The 22608-nt window shown below is 35.8% G+C and overlaps 1 protein-coding gene across 6 annotated transcripts in view; it reads left to right on the top strand.

Moving 5' to 3' along the window:
• The window catches only part of TET2 (tet methylcytosine dioxygenase 2), a 132451-nt gene that overhangs the window by 42150 nt on the left and 67693 nt on the right, over nt 1–22608 (top strand). For 5 of the 6 annotated variants that reach the window (XM_050791470.1, XM_050791473.1, XM_050791472.1 and 2 more), the window contains one exon: nt 2534–2679. The exons of the other annotated variant lie outside the window; for it this stretch is intronic. The gene's annotated coding sequence lies outside the window, so the exon portion shown is untranslated. The remainder of the gene's footprint in view (nt 1–2533; nt 2680–22608) is intronic. 6 annotated transcript variants of the gene reach the window in all.

Here is a 22608-nt window from a genome sequence, read left to right as displayed (position 1 = left end):
TCACACTCACTGGGATGGATATAATTTTTAAAACATACAATAACAGATGTTAGTGAGGATGTGGAAAAATTGGAACCCTGACACATTGCTAGTGGAATGTAAAAAGGTGCAGCCACTTTGCAAAACAGCTTGGCCGTTCATCAAAAGATTAAGTATGGAATTACCATAAGACCCAGTAGTTTCACTCTTAGGGATTCCACTCTCAAGAGAATTGAAAACATATGCCCACACAACAACTTATAAACATTATATATCCATGTTTGTTGCAGCATTATTCACGATAACCTAAAGGTAGAAGCAACCCAAATGCTTACAGATGGATTAATGGATAAACAGAATGTGGTATAGACATACAATGGACTATTAAAGAGGGAGAAAATTCTCACACATGCGAGAAAATGGATGGATCTTGTATACCTTATGCTAAGCGGAATAAGCCAATCACACAAGGAAAAATATTATATGATTCCAATTGCATGAGGTACTTAGAATTGTCAAATTCATAGAGGCATACAGTAGAATAATGATTGCCAGGGCCTAGGAGGAGGAGCAAATAGGAAGTTATTGTTTAATGAGCATAGAATTTCTGTTTAGGAAGATGAAGAAGTTCTGGAGATGGGTGGCAGTGATGGTTGCACAGCAATGTGAATGTACTTAATGCCACAGAATAGTATACTTAAATATGGTTTGAATGGCAAACTTTATGTTACATATATTTTATCACAATTTAAAAGTTTGAAGTGAATATCCAAAGAAGCATTATTTATGAGGCTAAAAGTAGAAGTAACCCAAAAGTCCATCATTGATAGCTAAAGGAAATATGGTATATCAATACAATAGAATATTAGTCATAAAAAGGAATAAAGTACAGACCCATGCTACAACACAGATAAACCTTAAAAACATTAAGTGAAAGAAACCAGACATAAAAGGCCAAATTTTGTATAATTTCATATATATAAAGTCGTTCAAAATAGGAAAACCCATAGAGACTGAAAGTTGATTAGTGGTCACCAAGGCCCAGGGGAGGAATGAATGAAAACTGGCTTCTAATGGGTACTGGGTTTTTTGGGGGGAAGGTGACAGAGTGATGAAAATATTGTAGAATTTGATAGTAATGATACGTGACAGTGGCATAATTTTTTTAATATAGTAAAACCCACTGACTCATATTCTTTACAAGGATGTATTTTATGGTATGTGAATTATATCTCAAAACACCCCTTAAATCTTAACATATGACTTTTATGATGCCATGGTTCTAAAAAAACAACATGTCCCAGTCTCAGCTTACTATTTCTAGGCATGTGACTTTGAGAAAAAATTAAGAGACCTCCCTTCTTACTCTGTAAAATGGGAGTAATAATGATGATGATGATGATAATGATGATAATGATCTCACCAGAATTTTTTGAGTGGTAAATGAGGTAACACATGTAGTGCATCTAGAATAGTGTCTAGCATTTACCAAGAACCCCTGGAACCTGAGCTTCAACAGCTTCCAATACTATTCCAGATACTATTTCAGGATATTCCAGTACTGTTTCCATATATTCAGGAAAATGGACCAACTCCTTTAGCCATTTTATCAAAACTCTTTAGATTCTGTTTCAAATCGGTCTTTCCAAATTCTTCTTATGCGTCTTTGTAGACACTCTGCAGTCAGAGAGAGCTTTTTAATCTCCTCCAATTTGCTGCAGCTGTATCTTTGCCTCAAAACAATGCTTTCTCCCTGTTCCTCTTTTCTCACTGCCCTTGGAACTCAGTGAACTTCTCTTATGTTTTTAACCTACTCCCTTGTTTCAGTGCATAGTCATTTCCACTTATTTGTAGCACCCAATGTTTTTACTACATCTTTGCCAATTAAGTCTTCCTTGGGTTATGTTTTTAAAGGAGGTATCTTATTGGGTGGTCCTTTTAAAGTATATATCCAGTCTCTCCAGCTAAATTAAAACCCTTGAGCACAGAGACCACATGTTATAATGTTTTACCTTTTCCATTGCACTTAGCATATTACCTTGACATGGCATATACTGAATGAATACTTGCTATTTATGAGTTTAGTTAGTGCCACATCTTATGAAGTACAGGGACTTAATGATTCTCAATCCTGACTTCATCTTAAAGTCACCTGGAGAAAAAAGTTTCCTCTTAGCTCAACAAGTCAGAATCTCAGCAAAATCCTCAGCTTCGTACCTAGGTGATACTCTTGTGAGCCACACTGTGAACCACTGTATTCAACAGATGAAGTAATATAAGCCACTGGCCTTAAGCTTCATTGATTATTGCGGTGAAGATGTGAAGACTAAAGATGCTTTAGGCATTTCAAATGCTCTACAAATATTAGAATTTTATTATGGTACATTTAAGAGTGTCATTGCTTTGAGAAAGATCCTCTAAGTTTTTTAACAGCCACTGTGTAATGGAAATATCCAATTATAGGTATCTAAAACCTTTAAAACTCTTTATATCAGGTGTATATACCCTGTTCCTTTTTGCTAACTTAAAAATGTTCAAACTCTGTCTTCTCTAGGCTGGCAAACATTCAGCAGCACACCCTCTCAAGATTGTTTACTTGCCTTTGCTCCTGTTGAGTTACGACGCTTGGATGCAGGAGATGGGCTCAGCAGCAGCCAACAGGACATGATCCAGGAAGAGCAGTAAGGGACTGAGCTGCTGGTAAGACAGTGGAGACAGTTGACGCTTGTTTGTCAAGTATAAATTTATTCCTAATTTAATGGTTAATCTCTCTCCCAAACTTCAACTCCAAGTCATCCTACACCCTCTCAAATATTTTCTTTGTTGTCTATGCTTATGACACATGGATTAGATTGTTAAGATTTGTGAATTTGCTAAAGTGATGTGCTGACTTATGTATAGCTGTATTTTTCTGGAGATAGATTTTTATCAATTCTCAATGTCTATGGAGTTTTTAAAAAGAGGTAAGGATTATTCAAATAGAACTATAAACATGAGAAAATGTGATATCTATAACCAGTTGTTACAGTATTTATCTCCTCCATTTTGATTCACTTGTAACCACTTTGTCTCAATCTTGTTAAGGACCAAATAAATGGTATTTGTGGTTACTTGCTGGCCTGACAAGTGAGTACCTCCTGCATCTGGCTAGTCAGTCGTGTGACAATTGGGTGCCATAGAACTAGCAGAGAACTAAATTATGGAATGGCAGATCTCAGGAACAACTATGTGATTTTACATATGGTTCGTTTTTAATAGATAGAGACAGAGTCTGGCTATGTTGCTTAGGCAGCTCTCAAACTCCTGGGTTCAAGCCATCATCCTGCCTTAGCCTCTTAAGGAGCTGGGATTACAGGTGCATGCCCCCAGGTCCAGTTCATATGGTTTTCTGAAAATACAAAAGAAAGAGGGAGACACAAAATACTTTTTAAAATCATGTTCTTATAATTATCTTAATAAAAATCAATTTGCTCTGAATGCCATGACCTGCTGAGTGTCCCAACCTAAGGGTTGCCAGACCATTTTCTCATATATGCATGTGTAGAAGTAGGGAACTAATATATTTTTGTCTAAAATGTTTAAAATGAAGATGAGACTGAATTGTACAATATATAATTTTGCCTGTGCTACATAAGCCAGTTAAAATTATAGAGACATTGCAGGAAAGAATCTGGATTAGGTAGAAAAAAGGAAGAATTAGGCTTTTTTTTTTTTTTTTTTTGGTCTATAACCCTTTTAGTAGGTAATTGAGCTTCAGTTTCACTACATCTTGTTTATGCATTCAGCATAACAAATATTCTAATAAGCCTTTATAGCTCTAATCTCTGCCTTACTGCAGACACCTGAGGATATAAGTATCCACTCTGCCACTTGATATTTCTTAGAGACTGTCCTGGTGCTGAGAAATTCTTTCCAGGGTGTCCTCGGTTAAACTCCCATGATTCCTGGATGTTGCCATTTTCAAGACACAGGGCAAGCGCATCTGTCTAGATTACCTCTCTACCCTGGGAATTTTAAGTCACTCTGTGAGGGAAAGAGAACTCAGTATAGTAGTAACTCTCAGAATGAAAATTTTCCCCTTGCATGTTAATATTTTTAGAGTAATCATTGTCACTGAAAATAGACTTCCTCTTTCCCCTCTCATGCTGGAAAATGTTAGGTAATTATGAATAAAGCATTCTTTACTTTCCCCCTCCTCCCTTGATGATTGCTTTACCTCACTCTGTGAGAACTGTGACTACTCATTCTGCTCTTGTCTTTTACATGAGAACTGAGAACTCATTTTTAAGATGGAATTTTTACTCCTTAATGAAGTCATAACATTAGTCAGAAGATTTTCTCTTCTTGAACGTTAAGCCTGGGTAAGGAATAAAGTGCAGAAGTTTATGGAACATTATAAGATAACTTACACAAAAAAGAGGACAACAAATTAAAGTATTAGCCACTGGGGGAAAAGGTTTTACAGGTAGCTGTCTGAGGAGTTCTTCCCTCATATCTCCTCAAAAATCTTGTTTTGCATTTAGTTTTTTACAGTTGGATAAGCTCAGCCTTTGACATATTTTCAATAGCAAATAAGCCTAGAGTTTATTTTTAGTACATTTATTAAGAATGTGTTCTTGGGAAAATTATTTAACCTTTGTAAGCCCTGCTTTATATGGCAAAGAAGAAAGTAGGTAATAATAGATAATAACAGGATTATTTTATGCATTACCTGTACATTGCCCAACATATAGTAAGTTCTTAATTGTATATTAGTATTTGTTTTGTTATTAACCACTTTTATTAATGTTGCTTTCAGTTTTTAAAATATGAATTCATTCAAAAATATTTCTTGAGCACCTGCCAAATACCAGGCACTCTTCTAGGAACTAGAGTGGCATTAATGAGCAAAAGAGACAAAAATCTCTTCCCTTGTTGAGCTTAGAATCTATTAGAGTAAGAGACAGACACACTACAGAATAAAATGTGTAATATACTAAATACCAGGAAGTGCTAAGTATAAAAATATAAAAGAGAAAAAGGAAATTGAGTGCAGGGTTAGGTAGTAATTGAAGATATAGTAGTCAAGTAAGGCAGCTTCAAGAGAAGATTATATCTTAAATAAAAATCTGATAAAGGTATAGAAACCATAAAGTTATCTGAAGGAATTGCAGGTAGTGGAGAAGAGCCAGAAAGACCTGGAGTAGTAAAAGGTTTCATGCAGAGTGATTTAAAAAGAATCACGGTATTTTATACATCAGTAAGTAAATACACTTAAGTAAGTGATATGGACAAGAACTTTGGAAGTTGAATAGCAAGGTCCATCTGGACTATAAGAGAGGAGGCTTCACAAAGGAAGGTGACCGGGCATGGCCTGGATCCTGAAGGATAGGAAGAATTGGCATTGATAACAAAGAATGACATCCCAGTGGAGAGAAGTGGAGGGGAAACAGCATGAAATGGAGTGAAATGAGAATGTTGGCTTTTTGGGCAGGAATGGGCCAGGCACAGGGCAAGTGGGAAGCAGGAAAAAAGCGACATTGTATAGAGTTCATGTTGGCAAATAGAGAGAAGATGGAAGAGCAGGGTAAGGCCAAATTTTGTAAAATCCTCAAGTCAAGCTAAAGATTATTGCATGCTATCCTGAAAATATTGAGGAACAGTTAGAGCAGATGAGTACAAAGGTGAATTCTTGTATTTAGCAATATCATTATTTTTACAAATTTAAACAAATAAGGAAATGGAGGCATAGTTGCAGTAATTTAGGAGATAAATTGAAAGTGGATTTTGATAAGAGAGAAGGGAAGATAGATTTTATATATTTTAAGGAAAAATCATGAGGATTTATTTGCTGACTGCACATAAGAGAGAAAAAAGAGGAGTCAAAGATTTCTCTAAAATTTTCAAAATGATTGATTACATGGTGGTATTAAAAGAAATAGGGAAGTTGGGACATATGAGTTTGAATTCAGCGTGAGTCAGTTAAGACAATCAGATGCAGATATTCTTAAGGCAACTAAAGTTCATTTGATATTTGTCATATAGGCTAAATTAAGTTTCTAAGAGTAGTTTTTACTATGCATTAAATCCATGTAATACTAACATAGTACAAAAATTGTTTGCTATCCAAATTTTATATTTTTATAACAAGTTGGAGAGACAGAGAATCAAAACATTATTGATTGGGAACCATTAGACAATAGCTTATCCAATTAGTTCATTTTGTGGAAAGAAAAAGGATACCCAGAGATGTTACATGACTTTATAGCCATGCCTCTAGCTATTACATAACTTAGTCTAGCCCAGGTCTTCATATTGAGACTCTCCTCCTGCTGTCTATAAAAAGTATTCATGATTTGTATTTTGCCAGCTTGCTTGTGGAGAATAGGATTAGAAGGCTTGACTTGCCTGTTAGCGAGCTCTCTTGTAGCCGTTTTTCTAATTAACATAGACACATTTTATCCTTTCTCATGAAACAGATCTAACTTGTAGAGAAGCTTGAGTCTTCTTGATTTAATTAATCGCTTTCTCCCACCTGTAGTCATTGTTGAAGTTTCCTGATTTACCATGTTATCTTTTTATCTCTTCAGTAGTTTAAGGAGGAATAGCATTTCTAATGTACTATTTTTCTGTTTATCTTTCAGAAGAAAAATGATTTTTCTTATTGGCCCAAAAAACCATCACCCTACGGGAAATAAATCACACTCTTTGCTTGATTTTCCTGATCTGGCTCGTGATTTCTCTTCAAATTTAGGTCAATACTTAGACTTTAAGACTTCATTGTTACTTCCTTACAAGTCATTCTTATGAACTAAAATCCATAGTCATTGTTTTAACAAGCCTGAGCAGTTTATTCTTTGAGTCACGGGATTGTAAAAGAAAAAATAGGCCTTAAAGATCATCTAATACAGTGCTCTTCAAACCGTACTCTTCAATTTTTCTACTACTCATCAGTTGTTTTTTATTCTAATAAAATATAATTACCTAGCAAGTGAGCAGACATATATTTACAGTAGCTTTACAATTCTTTATACACTTCTTTACTCTCTCCATTACACATGCCACATGGTATGATGCAAGTCATAACTCAACTATGGGAAGCAAAACCACTCTTATATATGGTGTCTTGCATATATTTTAAGCCCAGAGTCATATCAGTAGTCTCTGTGTCCCAGGAGACTGAATTAAACAAGACTGTTGACATTCTTGTGGCATTTATCTGACAACCTTGGCAATCCCTAAATTCACAAATAGCTGTATAGCATTTTTTGCATTTGATGCATATCCACATATGATGTGTCCTTTGATTTTAGAACACGTAAAGCATGCTAAAATAGATTGCACCTTATGAAAGTCATTTTCACTATTCTTGTGTTTCAGTTTCCTCATCAAAAGGTGAAATATCAGGTGCCTCTATTGATCTCAGGATCTTTTAAGCAGAAATGGAAGAGTCTTGGTGAAAACAGCTTGTATTCTGAAAGAAAATTGTAATGTAAATACAGGCACTAAAAACATTTATTCATCTTTACAGATGCTAATCTGACCAGACATTTTTCTCAAAATGTGAAAATAGTATGGATTTTCTTAGCTCATTTAATATTGAAAAGACTAGAAAAACAAGTAATGATGCTCTAGAAGAATCTATGATCATATAATTACAGTTGTCCTTCAGTATCTATGGGAGATTGGTTCCAGGACCCCCCATGGATATCAAAATCTGTGGATCCTCAAGTCTCTTATATAAAATAGTGCAGTGTTTGCACGTAATTTACATATACCCTCCCATATACTTTGAATCATCTCTTGATTATTTATATTACTACAATGTGAATGCTATGTAAGTAGTTATTATACCGTATTGTTTAGGAAATACTGACAAGAAAACTAATCTGTACATGTTCAGTACAAACACAACAATCCATTTTGTTTTCTGAGTATTTTGATCTGTGATTGACTGAATCCACAGATGCTGGAATCCATGAATACCCATGCGGGGCTGACTATAATGTTGTCTATGTGTGTAGCAATTTTGTAAATCTCAACCAAGGACATGTATAGTCCTTGAATCTTGGTTGGAGTCATGGGGACTTTTCTTAAAATACTTGGACCATCTTCTCAAGATCTTGACTCCTACCCCCACTTGCACACGTGCACATACTTGTGCACACTCACACACAATACCCTTCCTTAACTGCTGCTCACCAGCTTGCTTCCTGTTGCATTGAGAGCATTCAGCTTGTAGACCAAGAACTTCTACCATTTTTTTCCACTTTTACCCAAAAACCCAGTTTAGACATGCCCATTCTTTTCACTCTTCAGAGTCATCTCACCACTTCCAAAAATTATTTCCTGATTGTTCCCTCTGCCTCTGTTCTTTTTTTTTTTTTTCTGATGATCAGTTTAAAGTACCTGTATGTTCATTCTTAAGTGCAAATCTGACCATCTACACCCCTTCTTAATATCCCTTCTTTTATGGATACCTATTTCAAACTTTATTAAAGGAGTGGAAGCTTCCCCCTCCTCACCTCGCCACTTGAAGTTTGCAGTTAAAATGGAGTTTATCTGTTTAATGCAAAGATAGATGTGATGTAGAATTCTTGGGGACACCTACTTACCCCTCTTCAGAGTGGCCCTGAACAGCTCTGTGAACCCAGGAATCTGAAGAACTCAGTACAGAAAACCATCAGCCTACAGAAAGTAGATCAAACTCTATGCTTGATATTCCTGATCTGGCTCCTGGTCAAATTCTCGTCTTCAAATTCCTCCTTACTATAGTGTTCCTTCAGATTTGTAAATCTTTACCATGACATCATATTTTACACATCTGAGCCTTTGTACCACTGTTCCTCTTCTCATGAACTGCCCTTTTCTCTTAATGACACAGCTCAGATTTCTCGTAAGGGAAGCTTCATATTTGTTGTTGGCACTGTTGTTCCTCAGACATCCCACGTACTGTAATCATTTGTTTGTGCTTGTCTCCTCTTTAGATTCTGAAATTCCTAGGACAAAGGCTGCATCTTGTCTTCTTATTCCTAATATTTTACACAGTATCTGGTTACATAGTAGGCATTCAGTCATACAATTTAAAAGAACAGGTTGACTTTGTGATCTTTTTCATATGTTTTATTTTCCCTCTCCCCCTACTGGCAGCTTCTTCCTACTTGTTAAAATAGTGAATACAGCACTTGCCCATTAAGTGGAGGGAAGAGGTGTGGGAGTTGAGTAGTTGGAACTTCAAGTGTCAAAACATGATAATCTCATTTGCAAAGTTACATTATATCAGAGCTTGAACCTCAGAGATACTTAATTGTAAGTAACACTTGTGGAACATTTGATACCTATGTTTTTTTTCCCTGAAGTATCCTATCAAAATTAAATGTGTTGCAGTTGAGATTTGTGAGGTTTTAGCTATTTGGAGACTTTAGGGATGTGTTTAGTGTTCTAATTCTAATAGTATTGATGAACATAAATGTTTCACTGTAGAAAGAGAAATTTGAGAGCTGTTGTGAATGATATTTGATGTCTATTGGGTGATAATTTTTGGTGACTAAACATGCGCAAGAGCTTAGTGAGAAATACATGAGTACAGAAAATATTTTGAAAATTATGACAAGTTTAATTGATTATAGATTATCTTATCGAGCAGTTTTTGGTTGTGTTCTGTTTTTCACTGTCAGAGAAGCAGAAAGTGGTCAGTGGACTTTAGAATGTAGGCTCTTGTAGGAGGCCATATGTTGGAGATTGCTGTCCAGGTGCATTGTGATGTGGCTGAGAATGGGTGCAGGCTTGCAGGGACAAACTAATATGATAGATCTTGAGAGAGCATTTTAGGAAAGACCTCTAAGCTTTAGGTTCCCTGACCCAAAGAGTAAAAAGTGATTCTTAATATCCATAGCTGTAGAGGAAAGTAAATACACTTCCCACGTCAAATTTATAATTGAATATTTAGGCATTTCAAGTGTATTTAATTTAGAACAAAATGAAATCATATATTCATTAATGAAATGTAAAACCAGATGGCCTCTGAAAAGTTTTTCCCTTTACTCACTTTCAGACTTTAAGGCAAGGAAGAGTAGTTTTCTTTGTTTTTTAATTTATATTTTAATTGTCCCTTTCTGTTTTTCCAAAAGCTTTATTTGTTGAAAGTGAGTCACGTTGTAGACATTTGAAAAATTAGAATTACTATGATGTTTATTCTATTAGTAAGTCTTCCTAGAGTAGCAAGATGGAAAAGCATCTCTGAATTCCTACATAGTAAGTATTTAATAAATGTTTTTTTGGGCCAGGCGCGGTGGTTCATGCCTGTAATCCCAGCAATTTGGGAGGCCAAGGTAGGTGGATCACCTAAAGTCAGGAGTTTGAGACCAGCCTGACCAATATGGTGAAACCCTGTCTCTACTAAAAATACAAAATTAGCCGGGGGTGGTGGCGCATGCCTGTAATCCCATCTACTCGGAAGGCTGAGGCAGGAGAATCGCTTGAACTCAGTAGGTGGAGGTTGCAGTGAGCCAAGATTGTGTCATTGCACTCCAGCTTGGGCAACAAGAATGAAACTCTGTCTCAAAAAGAAAATAAATATATTAATAAATGCTTTTTGATTTAATGAAGGTGCCATTGTCCTATGAAAAGGAAAATAATATCAAAATATATAAAACTTAGCTTTTAATAATGATATGGAAGATATTTCTCTTAATTAACCTAAGTCAGAAACTAAAATATGTTCTAAAATGCTAACATCAAATATTTGAGACCAGTTAAAGGAGACAGAAGGAAGTTATGGAGAAGGAAGCAGTAGCCAGAAAATAAGGGCACGAGAATATTTTCTAAATTTATGAGAATAAAAATGTTTACAAAATTGCTATTATTATCATCTGGAAAAAAATATGCATTGTAGCCTGAAAAAATGAACATTCCCTTTCCATACCACGCAGGAACCTTCTTTACTGCATTCCTAAGAGGACTAGTCTAGCACCTAACTGGATACTTGTGGTAATAATTGGGAATTCACTGATTTGGTACATCACTGTGGGAGTCCAGTAGTTGGAACTTCAAGTGTCAAAACATGATAATCTTATTTGGAAAGTTACACTATGTTAGAGCTTGAACCTCAGAGATACTTAATTATAATTAACACTTGTAGAAATTTGATATTTACTTTTTTTTCCCCCTAAAGTATCCTACCAAAATTAAATGTGTTGCCGTTGAGAGTTGCAGAGAGAGTTTTAGCTATTTGGAGACTTTACGGATATGTTTAGTGTTCTAATTCCAATAGTATTGATGAACATAAATATTTTACTGTAGAAAGAGAAGTTTGAGAGCAAGTTGAGCAAGAATCTGTCACTCTAGGTATTCTACTCTTTATTAAAGAATTTTAGATTCATTTATAACTTATTGGTCCCTTAAATATTAAAGTTTGGTGTTTGGTATCTTAAACATGATCATATCCTTATAGAGCTCTCTTCTAATTGCCTGGATACTGCACATCTATTAATACAGTCCCAAAGCACACTTGCTTTTTTGATAGTAAGAGCATATGATTTAATCACATTGAAGTTACAGTCTGCAAAAGTTTTTGTCTTTTTTCCAGGCAGGCAGCTGATAAATGAGTCTCTTCTATCCTTCACTTTGTGACTGTGATTTTCTAAATAAATGTTGGAGATTTTAACTTATAATTTATTAATTTACATCTTGTAACTTCAAGTTCCTCCTTTAAGTCTAAGGAAATTTATGGAAATCTTTTTCCATACCATCGAGTGGCTTATTTCTTTTTAACTTTTTTTCCCTTAAGTTCAGGAGTGCATGTACAGGTTTGTTGCATAGGCAACCCTGGGTCATGGGAGTTTGTTGTACAGGTTATTTCATCACCCAGGTATTAAGCGTAGTACCCATTAGTGATTTTTCCTGATCGTCTCCCTCCTCCCACCCTCCACCCTCCGATAGGCCTCAAGTGTCTTGTTCTCCTCTCTGTGTCCATGTGTTCTCGTCATTTAACTCCCACTTATAAGTGAGAACATGCAGTATTTGGTTTTCTGTTCCTGTGTTAGTTTGCTATGGATAATGGCCTCCAGCTCCATCCATGTCCCTGCAAAAACATGATCTCATTCTCTTATATGGCTGCATGGTGTTCCATGGTGTATATATAACAGTTTTTTTTTTTTTTTTTATCCAGTCTATTATTGATGGGCATTTAGGTTGATTCCATGTCTTTGCTATTGTGAATAGTGCTGCAGTGAACATATGTGTACATGTGCCTTTATAATAGAACCATTTTTTTTCCTTTGCTATATACCCAGTAATGGAGTTGCTGGTTGAATAGTATTTCTGTCTCGAGGTCTTTGAGGAATCACTACACTGTCTTCCACAATGGTTGAACTAATTTACATTCCCACCAACAGCATATAAGTGTTCCTTTTTCTCCACAACCTCACTAACATCTGCTATTTTTTCACTTTTTAATAATAGCCATCCTGACTGGTGTGAGATGGTATGTCATTGTGGTTTTGATTTGCATTTCTTTAAAGATCAGTGATGTTGAGCTTTATTTCACATGTTTGTTGGCTGCATGTATGTCTTCTTTTGTAAAGTGTCTGTTCATGTCCTTTGCCCACTTTTTCATGGGAAAATTTGGGTTTTTTTCCTGTAAATTTAAGATCCTTATAGATGCTGGATACTAGACTTTTGTCAGATGCATAAATTGCAAATTTTTTTCTCCCATTCTGTAGGTTGTCTGTTTTCTCTGTTGATAGTTTATTCTGCTGTGAAGAATCTCTTTAGTTTAATTAGATCCGATTTATGAATTTTTGCTATGAACTGAGTCTGATATGAGCATGTTTAATTTTAACTCCCAGGTCTTTTTGTTTGTTGGTTTGTTTGTTTGTTTTTGGAGATGGAGTCTCACGCTGTCACCTGTCTGGAGTACAGTGGTGCAATCTTGCGTCACTGCAACCTCTGCCTCCCGGGTTCAAGCAATTCTCCTGCCTCAGCCTCCTGAGTAGCTGGGACTACAGGCATGCACCACCACTCCCAGCTAATTTTTGTGTTTTTAGTAGAGACCGGGTTTCACCATGTTGTCCAGGGTGGTCTCTATCTCTTGATCTCGTGATCTGCCCACCTCGGCCTCCCAAAGTGATGGGATTGCAGGCATGAGCCACCACGTCCGGCCCCAGGTCATACTTTTATTCAAAATGAGAAAATAAGATTGACTTCACTGGAGCGCTTATGTCTTGTTCTATATTTAAGTTTATATTCTTGAGATTATTACATCTTTTTGATAATACCACAATTGAAATCCATGTTGTTGAATCCTTCAACCCCTTGAGGACTGAGAATTCCCTTTAATGATATGTCTGAATCATTTAAATTCTTTTAAATTAAGAGTTCAATTTAGAAATATTATATTTGATACATTTTTTAAAGCTGGATAAATTAACTTATTAAACAAAATTACCTCTTCTTCAAAAAAAGGCATCACTTCCCCCACCAGATGTGTAATTTAGGAATTGTTTTCTATTGGAGTGGTTCATGCTTATATATTTTAGTTGCTCTAATGCAAGGTGTTTCCTAAAAAGTTTAAGGAAAGTATAACTTTATTTTCATGTATGATAGTAAATAATACAGTCGATGTGAGACAAAACAAAAGATTTAAAAGACTGTAAATAGGGGGTGCATTTGTGCTATGCTTGTTTTTGTTCCCATTTCAGTGCTCAATTACTGTAGCTTTTAATAAATAAAATTATCAGTTGCTAACATTTAAATCAAACAGTTCCATAAGTGGAAGTATTGCTTATTTGTTAGAGTTGTGTTTTTTTAAACTTAACATTACTGAGGGGTTTTAAGGACTGCTAATTATAGATTGTACTAAGCAAAGTATAAAGTAATAGAAGGTTACTAAGTTGAGGCTAGAATTCAATTGCCAATATAGTTAAAATGGTATCATTAGTGGAACATCTTCATCTAGGACCTTTTTTTTTTTTAAGACAGGGTTTCACTCCTGTTGGCCAGGCTGCAGTACAGTGGCTTGATTGAGGCTCACTGCAGCCTCAACTTCCTGGGCTCAGGTGATCCTCCCACCTCAGCTTCCAGCGTAGCTGAGACCACAGGTGCATGCCATCATCCCTGGCTAATTTTTTGTATTTTTTGTAGAGATGGGGTTTTGCCATGTTGCCCAGGCTGTTCACAAACTCCTGGCCTCAAGCGATCCACCTGCCTCGGCCTCCCAAAGTGCTGGAATTATGGGAATGAGCTGCCACACCTGGCCTATCCAGAATCTTTAGATTACCAACTTCTGTCCTCCAGGTTTTCATGCACTTGGAAATTTCTGCGTATTTTTAGAGGTAAGACCCGTCCTCACCTTCTTCCTAATCCTTGATATATTATGAACACAGATATATATCCAATTAACTAGTTCCCTGAGTTACAAATATACTTAAATATACTTTAACTTATTATGGAAGCCTTACAAAAACTGTGGATAAATAACATATATTTATCTTAATGAATAACTGATGCTGAAAATAATGTGAATGTCAAATTAGTTCTGTTTTTTTCTAACCCTCACCTTTGAAAAGCCTGAGCCTCTGAGAGATGAGATGACTGCTCTAAAGTGAAGCCAAGTGAAGCTACGTACTACCCTAAAAAAATCTGTAAATCACAATTTTATTTTTTAATCTTTTCCCATAACTTATTACATTTTTATTGAACAAATACAGGAAACAGTTTTAAATTACTCATTGCTCTTGAATACATTGGTGATTATTTTCCTCCTCTGAAATTCTGTTTTCCTTAAAGGCAGTCGATTTTTGACCTATTCTAAATGACGCTTATTATTTTTAGTAACATCATAACTTCAGTGGCCACAGTGAGCCCTCATTCTGCAGCATATGCCTACTTTTCATATCAGGCCTGCCTTTTGTTCATTATTTATAATTTAATGAAAAGAAAGTACTACTCTTTCCATAGTTTTGTAATGGAATTGCTGTCAAAAAAGTAGTGGATGCACTATGTTATAAAGATTTCATTGTGGAAACATGAAATGGCAGTTAACTATATAACAGGCAAAATAAAAACAGGAAATGTAAACATTTCCTGGAACAGGGCAGAGTATGAGTAAATAAGGTATCAAATATAATTGGATACCTGACCAAATGTTTTTAAATGTCTTAAGAAATGTCACTGGAAAGACTGGAGTACTTGGACTTGTCTCTTATTCTTATTTTGATTCCAAACACTGTGCTTGGCACATGGTAGGTAATTAACAAATGTATGCTGGATGAATAATGATTATCATTTAATTAGTGACTAAGAGAGTTGGGAAAGGGCTATCAATTTCAAATTGGTTCCTTTAAAACATTTTTACATAAGATTTGAGAGACAAGTAAAAAAGCACCATATGATTATGCTTTACTAAGAGCTACTTCCATTCCTACATTGACCATATGGATTCATATTTGGCCTATATAATTACATTAGAATAAACAAAGCACCAAAAGTTGGAAAAGGAAGTGGTAGTAGGAGAGGGTTTTAAGCTGTGTATTTTCTGGGAAAAAAAAGTCATATTTTCTTTTTTAAAAATATCATAAACAATACTGTAATCGGTTGGGAATTGAATGTGCTTTGTGTCAGAGAAAGGTCTTTGTATACAATACATTATGTTTTGTATACCAATACATTACATTACACAGAAGGGAGTGCCTGGCTTTGGGGAACATATCTACGTAAACTCTTAACATAGCACTGATGCTGCCATACAGTAGGTAATATCAAGACAAATCAGGCCCGTTATTAACAACCTTGAGGAAATGTCTTGGGAAATATTTAAATAATTTTTCTTTAATTATAATAAGGAATATACAGTCTCTGTGAAGTCATTCCAAACTCTTCGAGGCAAATCTAGTCTCCTCCCACCCCTATTTTTTAATGTTTCTAAACATTAAAAATATAGTTATATATAATCTATTAGAAAACTGGCCGGGTGTAGTGACTCATGCCTGTAATCGCAGCACTTTGGGAGGCCAAGGTGGGAAGATCACCTGAGGTCAGGAGTTTGAGACCAGCCTAGCCAATATGGCAAAACCCTCTCTACTAAAAATACAAAAATTAGCCAGGTGTGGTGGCAGGTGCCTGTAATCCCAGCTACTCAGGAGGCTGAGGCAGGAGAATCTGTTGAACCTGGGAGGCAGAGGTTGCAGTGAGTTGAGGTCACATCACTGCATTCCAGCCTGGGTGACAGAGAGAGACTCTGTCTCAAGAAAAAAAAAAAAAGAAGAAAATATATATATATATATATAAAAATTATATATATATTAGAAAACTAATTACATTGTTTTCTTAAAATGTTTTAAGCATCTCTCTTCCTCAGGGACAAGAATCTTGAATCATTAGTGCATACCAGGTACTTAATAGATATTTAAATGAATAATGAGCTACTATTGCCTAAAAATATTAGATATCATGTAATATCAGGCCTACAGTTGATAGAAAAAAGTATTCTCAACTACTCAGAATAATTTACCAATGGAGAAAACTGTTAGTTTTCCCTTCTTTTTCTTTGCTTTATAAAATTTAAATGACATTAAGAGTTAGGTTTCTTGGAAAATTGAAAAGAGTATCTGTGGGAACAGTGAGCTCTGGGTGTAATTGCAGGATAATTTGAAAAGTTTAAAGAATATTTTCCATAGGTATATGTTTATTTAGGCTCTATGTCTCCTCTTGAGATGACTTTAGCAGTATATATTTCCCTGGAACACCATTCACTCTAGGTTTTCTAACTTATTGGTTTAAAATACATGACTCTGTAAATATTCTCTGTATCTGTAGGTACAGCATCTCTGTGTACACTAAGTTAGTTTATGTATTTTTTTTTAAATTGCCTTAGTTTTGCTGTTTACTAGATTATTTTCCAAGGAACCTACTCTTAGATTTATTAAGCCTACTATATATATTTTTGTTATTAATTACTTCTCTTATTTCAAAAAATTACTTTTCCTTTCTCTTCTTAAATTTGCTTTGTTTTCCTACATTAGTGAGTTGGAATACTTTAATTATTTTTATTTTGTTTTGTTTTGTCAACAAAAGAGTTTTAAGACTCTAGTTATACTGTAGCTATAGCCAATGCATTTTGAGAGGTGTTTACATATTAACAATTATTTTCAGAAATTCCTTATTTCAAAGCTTTGCTTTCTTTGAACAAAGAGTTATTTAGAAAAAGAAAGAAATAAAAATCTCTTCAACCTATTCTCCACTTGACTAGCTTTATTATTTGCAGTATTCTGTTTTTTACTTCTTGTAATACTTCTTTATATTCTGTTGTGGAATTATGTCATCTAAAAATAGTTTCCTTAACTTCTCAATTTTAGCCTGTTTTACAAGTTAATCATTTATCTGTTGTTTCAATGAATACCTAAGAAAACTGTCTTTGTCACGATAAGGCACATGAGGTCTAAGATTTATTTCTAGAACAGTAAGCAAATCATTTCTGAAAATGTGTTCTTCTACTATTAAGTAACATGTTTATTTTTGTCTTTTAGTTGAAGTCCCCCCACCCCGCCAATAGATACTATTCTGATTTGTTCTCCTATTCACACATTCCTGAAGGAGGACTGATTCATCTGTACCCACAAAATTATAATTTTCTCAAAGTATTCAAAACATTTTTTTTTTTTTTTTTGAGACAGAGGTTTTCACTCTTGTTGCCCAGGCTGGAGTGCAATGGCATGATCTTGGCTCACTGCAACCTCCACCTGCCGGGTTCAAGAGATTCTCCTGCCTCAGCCTGCCGAGTAGCTGGGATTTTAGGCATGCACCACCACTCCCAGCTAATTTTTTTGTATTTTTAGTAGAGATGGGGTTTCTCCATGTTGGTCAGGCTGGTCTTGAACTCCTGACCTCAGGTGATCCACCTGCTTCGGCCTCCCAAAGTGCTAGGATTACGGGTGTGAGCCACCGCGCCCAGCCCAAAATATTATCTTAATGGAGCATTTAGACTGTTACCACCGACTAACATTTTTCTATTGAAAATATTGCTTAAGAGATCAGGTCATGCCCACCCCCACCCCACACCCTTTGTATTTCTCTTTTACTTCTCATGGCCTCTAGTTCAGATTTATAGTTTGGTAATGTCTGATTTTCTTTTTTAGTGCTGCAGCCCATCTGGTTGGGAAACAGCTCTATCCCTTTGTACCTCTCCCTCTCCCCATGAGTGAAGCCAGGGTCCGCTGCCCCTAAGCATTCTGTTTGCTGAGTATGTATATATTTCTTTTCCGCAGCTTTGCTGCCTTTGGCTGCTTTGTGGTTAAATAAGACATCCCCATGTTTTCTAAAGCCTCCTTTACCTTTAGTCCTTGATGCTGGGGACCTTTTGGTTGGGAAGACAGCTTCCTTATGTCAGGGTGAGCCTGCTACACAAGTATGTAGCTCAGACAGTGACCTACTGTTGAGTTTCTGTTTAGTGTTTCTATGTCTCCCTCAAATGGTACACATGTGGAGGGCTTCAATTTCAGTCTCCTACTCTCCTGTTAGTTTTGTCTACCCCAACCCATGCCCTCCAAATAAGAGGTGATGGAGCAGTCTTTACTTACTTTGTGTAGCACTCCACAACTGACTTTAGAAGAGGGACTGTGATTGGGCTCTTCGTGACGACTTTTAATGTGGATTTATCTGCATTTTCTCTAGAAATTCTTTAAACTTTCTGCCTCTCAGCTGGCACTATTCCATGGTATTTTAGTGCTAATGGGGGATCTTTTCTAATTTTTGTTTTTCTTTGACTGTTTAAATCATTTACTGGAAAGAGGGCTTAGATATCTGCTCATATGTTCCTGCTAGTCTACAAGTCCTCCAGCCTGATTTTGTTCATGAACATGATGGAAATAAGCTTCTTAAATGCCTTTAATATTGGATACTGCTTTCAAGGAAATTTAAAATAGCAAGCAGGCTTTCAAGAAGAGAGAATAAATTATCAACCAGTCTCGCAAGAACAAAAATAAGCCAAATCATATAAAACAAGTTTGGAGTAAACTTGTTTTTACATTTCAAATTCAAGTTGAACTCTTCAAGTGAAACTTCAGAGATATAAAAATCTTTAACTGATAAAGATTCCAAACATTAATATATGGAAATGTGTGAGCTCACTGAAAATTTTACATAAATTTTACTAGAAGAGGTGACTGACCAGTTGCTTTTATAAGATTCTCAAAAAGATCTCAAATCTTAGGGACTAATACTGTAAGTATATGGGGAAATTAAGACAAAGATTTACCATCTTTTGAGTTTCTAGTTTGGATAATACACTTAATTTCACAAGAAATTGCTTTAGCACAAATATGAAAATCTTAAACATGACAACTCTCCTTTTGAAGTACAAAGGGAGACTAAAGTGCATAACTCAAACTGGAAATGTAGAAAATTGAATTTGCTATGATTTGAAGTCCTTTCAGAATAGCCAACAGATCTTAAACAAGAGTTTGTATTGCATAGTTTCTTTGAGATATATATTGAAGGAGAAAGGAGGAGGGAGTTTTAAAAGACAAGTGGAAAGCCATTTCTGTGTGGGTTTTTTTTCCCTATGGCTTCCATTTCAGTGTCTGTATTTAAGGGATCACAAAAGGAACTGAAAAGATAGGCCATAATGGCAACTCTGTACCGGTATGATTTTGGATGTGGAAAGAGTTCAGCAATTTCCCTGTTAACCTATATCGCTGTGGAAGTCATTCATTATGCAGTTAGGTGTTAGCAGAATAAATAAAGTTCACAGCTCTAGGAACCAAATTTAACTTTATCACTCTTCTGATTTAGAATATTTTCATATGCTTTCGTATGTCCTACAGACAATTAAAAGATAGAATCAATACTTGGTGATCGATAGGTTATTTTTTAAACGGGAAGAAAGAATTAAACATCCGTGGTTTCTTCTTAAGTAACTGGATGGATGGTAGTACCCCTCACACCAATGGGGAGTATAGATGACAGGTTTGGAGTGAGAGACGATGAATTCCATTTTGGAGAAGTTGAGTTTGAAGTGCCTGTGGTACATACAGGTACAGATGACTAGGAGACAATTGAAAATCCGAATTGTGAACTCTGCTGAAGGTTAGAAGTACAGGTCTGAGATTGAATTGCTACTTGAGTTCATGGGAATAAAATAGGTCATTCTGCAAATGGTTATTTAGTATCTTCCTGGCCATTTCTTGGGTCACCTTGCCGACTTTTCATTCTCTTTACAATCTCTAAATTCTCATGTTTTTAAGGCTGCAATCTTAGGCCAGCTTTTCTTGGGTCACCTTGCTAACTTTTCATTCTCTTTACAGTCTCTAAATTTGTGTTTTTAAAGCCCCAATCTCAAGCTGGCTTCTCTGTTTTGGTGGGAACTGGTAGAAGACATCCATTTGTAAACAACCCAAATGACTAGCATTGAGCAGGACTCCCCAGCATACTTCTCTGAATTACATTTTGAGTTCTCTGAAGGATCAATATCCCAAACTAGGAAACTCTAGCTTTCTCATTTATTTTTATCATCTAATTATTTTTCTTTCCTTTAAGTATAAGGGATAGAGACTTGATTGATTTTTATGTACACCAAGTTAAAAATTAATTAGGCATCTTTGCCATTTAATCTGTTTATATGTCTTGAATCTTTTCCAGTCATCGAAAAGTTGCTGAGCATGCGCAGCTTTACTTACTAGCTTATAGCATGAAGAAGAGTAAAATAGGAGTGGGTAAATTCACAGTGGTAAGTAGGCAGTGTTTCCAATTAATCTCAAAGTTTGGGATTAATTTAGCATGAATTCTGTTCTTTGGTGTCTTCCTGCTTTTTGACGTGGTAACCTGCCATAACAAAAGGAAACAGCAGGGAACTTGGTTCCAATTAAAACAGTCTTCTTCCACCAAAGAACGAACTGTCAGCAAACAATCTCAAATTCAAAGTGATAAGTGTTTTAGAATGAAACAAGGATAAAGAGACAAAGCTATTAAATTTTAACATCTGCTAGAACACAAAGTGCATGCCAGTTGAATTAAGTTGGGCATTTAATAAGATACAATTTGCACATCAGAAATCAAATAGATGCCTCAAGGCATGGTGTATATGTTTGAGCGAGGGGAACTTCTAGCGAAACTGAATACGCTGGTATAAATGTCTGCGTGAATATTTTTTTATCCACTCACTTTTGGTGTGTATTCCAGCTATGAGTTATTCAACCAGGCTCACTAAGTTGGAGTCTGATTAATAACGTTTAAGGTTGCATCTGATTAACAGTATTTGAAGTTTGAATTTGTTCTAAGATGATTCAAGTGCAATAACATTTTCTATATCAAAATGAATCTCCATCCAGATAGGGAAGAAATCTCAAATTTCTGTTCCTATGCTGACTGAGATGCCCTGGATGAGCCTGAACTCAGAGCCCACCAACTTGGATCTTTATATTAAATAGTCAGTGGGGTTGACTTCTAGGACTAGAGATCAAAATGTTCTACACCTCTTGATATAGGTCAGTGGCTGATATAATGTGCTTCCAGCGACTTTCTTTGAACTAAAATAGTACATATACCTAGTTGGTTTGTCACAATGGAAAAAAACAGAAATCTGACAACAGATTTCTCTCATATTTTTTGTGTATGTTTCTGAATGGAGCTAAAATACATAATTTTACTCATCCTTGGTGAAGATGCTTTTATAAAAGAGGACGTGTTTAAGAAAATTAAGAAGTCTTGTAGCTAGCCGTGATAGAATTATTTTAAACAGAATTAGTATTGGGGTGTGAAGATCTACTGAAGGGTGATAAGTAAGTATGGAAGAGATGGTGTTCAGCATTGGGCTTCAGTATGAAGAATAGGTAGGAGATGAGCAAAGATTAGAGGCAAGAAGTTCGTTCAATAGGCTGTTGCAGTAATCCAGCAATGAGATGGTGACAGCATGAGCCATGGTAGTAAAAGTAAGGACATGGATAATTTATGGGTTCTACAGACAATAAGAAGATAGAACCGATAGGTTATTTTTTAAACGGGAAGAAAGAATTAAACATCCATGGTTTCTTCTTGAGTAACTGGGTGGATGGTAGTACCCCTCACACCAATGGGGAGTATAGATGACAGTTTTGGAGTGAAAGACTATGAATTCCATTTTGGAGAAGTTGAGTTTGAAGTGACTGTGGGAGATACAGGTACAGATGACGAGGAGACAATTGAAAATCCAAATTGTGAACTCTGCTGAAGGTTAGAAGTACAGGTCTGAGATTGAATTGCTACTTGAGTTCATGAGAATAAAATAGGTCATTCAGTAAATTGTTATCTCGATATCTTCCTGTCTATTTCTTGGGTCACCTTGCTGACTTTTCATTCTCTTTACAATCTCTAAATTCTCGTGTTTTTAAGGCCCTAATCTTAGGCCAGCTTATCTTGAGTCAACTTGTTGACTTTTCATTCTCTTTACAATCTCTAAACTCTAGTGTTTTTAAGGCCCCAATCTCAGGCTGGCTTCTCCAACTGTACTCTTTCTTGGGATGATCTTATCCAGTCATGGGGCACTAAATACCATTGGTAGGTTAACACAGTTCACAGTTACTCCAGCTTAGACCCCTTACTGATTTCCTGACTTGTACACTCAACTGCCTGCCTAATATACCTGCTTTGATGATAATGTATATCTCAGACTGAGCTTGT

This window comes from Macaca thibetana, chromosome 5 (genome assembly GCF_024542745.1).
Source record: "Macaca thibetana thibetana isolate TM-01 chromosome 5, ASM2454274v1, whole genome shotgun sequence".
NCBI lineage: Eukaryota > Metazoa > Chordata > Mammalia > Primates > Cercopithecidae > Macaca > Macaca thibetana.
This window is presented reverse-complemented; position numbering and strand designations above follow the sequence as displayed.